Below are 1668 nucleotides of genomic sequence, written 5' to 3' on the forward strand. Positions count from 1 at the left end.
TAGCCACTGGGGGGGGGAAAACGGGGTTCAGGGGGGACCCCAAAACCTGGGGGTGATCCCCAGGAGGTCCTTTAAGTCAAGAGTCTTCAGGGTGAAGCCTCCCAATGTCCTGGGAGCCCCCCAAGCTCCAGGGAAGATCTTGGGGCACCTAAAAATCCCTGAGGGGATTCCTGAAATACCTGGGGGGTCTGTGGCCTGCAAGGGGAAATGGGGAGGGGGCTCTGGGGGGGGGTCCCTCAGGGTGCTCTCCAGCACCCCCAGGGCCCTGGGGTGTCCCCAACCCCTCACGAGGCACCTCTGGGGTCAGAGGAGGGTCCCTGGCTTGTCCCCAATACTTCACAGGGGGGTCTTTGGGACACCCTGAGGTGTCCCCAGTTCCCTGGCATGTCTGTGACACATCACAGGGGCTCCCCTGGGGTGTCACCAACTCCTTGCTGGGGGTCCCTGAGGTGTCCCCATCCCTTGCTGGGAGTCCCTGGGTGTCCCCAAACCCAGGAGAAGGTCGGGGGGATCCATAGCCCCTGGAGCCTCACCCGGAGCCTGGATCTCACCTGGAGCCCCACCTGCAGCCCCCTGGCCTCACCTGTAGCCCACTACCTCGAAGCAGGAGCTCTCGAAGTGCTGGGAGCAGAAGTAGATGTATTTGGAGGTGGGGTCCCAGCGGCCCTCGCCCGAGGGGGCCCGGCGCCGGCTGTTCTCCAGCCACAGCCGCGGGCGGGGGACCGGGGCAGCCTGGGGGACACGGGGACATGGGAGGGACAGAGGGACACAGGGGGACAGCGGGACACAGGAGTGGGAGGGGACATGGGGAGAAAGAGAGAGATATGGGGGGAAGTGGGACGTGGGGCACACAGGTCATGAGAGGACACGAGAAGATGGGGACATGAGGGGACACAGGTCATACAGAGGGGACACGGGGGGCACCCAGGTCACAGGGGAGGACGTGGGTTATGGGAGGGACAAGGGGTATGGAGGGACAACGGGGGGACAGAGGTCACAGGGGGTCGTGGCAGGCATGGGGGGACGCAGGGAAGACACAGGATGGGGGAACACAGGTCACACAGGTGACACAGGTCACACAAGTGACACAGGTGAGCTGCGAGGCTGCAGTTCCCCCCGCACACCTGACCCCATTTCTGCGGAGCTGAATGACACCTTCCTCCCCCCACACACCTGGAAATGGAACAGTCCAGGCAGGTCCTGTTAAAGGGCACAGGGCTGAGCCATCCCACAAAGGGGGGGGGGGGAATAGACACACCTGGGACAGCCCATTGCTAAGGGAGGGGGACACGCCTGGGACAGCCCGTTCTAAGGTGGGGGTGACAGCTGGGACAGCCCATTGCTAAAAAACGGGGGGAGAGCGGGAACTCGCACACCTGGGAGAGCCCATTGTTGAAGGGGGAACACACACCTGGAACAGTCCATTGCTAAGGGGGGATGCACACCTGTGACAGCTGGGACAGCCCATTGCTAAGGGAGGGGACGCGCACCCCTGTGACAGCCCAGTGCTAAGCGGGGGGTGACAGGTGGGACAGCCCATTGCTCGGGGGGGGTGACAGCTGGGACAGCCCATTGCTCGGAGGGGGTGGTGTCCCTGCCCCGGGGGTCTCGGGGGGCACCCACCGGTGGAAGGAGATGCCTCGGCCGCGGGTGTCGCGGGGGGCCCGG

This window comes from Corvus brachyrhynchos, unplaced genomic scaffold (genome assembly GCF_000691975.1).
Source record: "Corvus brachyrhynchos isolate BGI_N302 unplaced genomic scaffold, ASM69197v1 scaffold344, whole genome shotgun sequence".
Classification (NCBI taxonomy): domain Eukaryota; kingdom Metazoa; phylum Chordata; class Aves; order Passeriformes; family Corvidae; genus Corvus; species Corvus brachyrhynchos.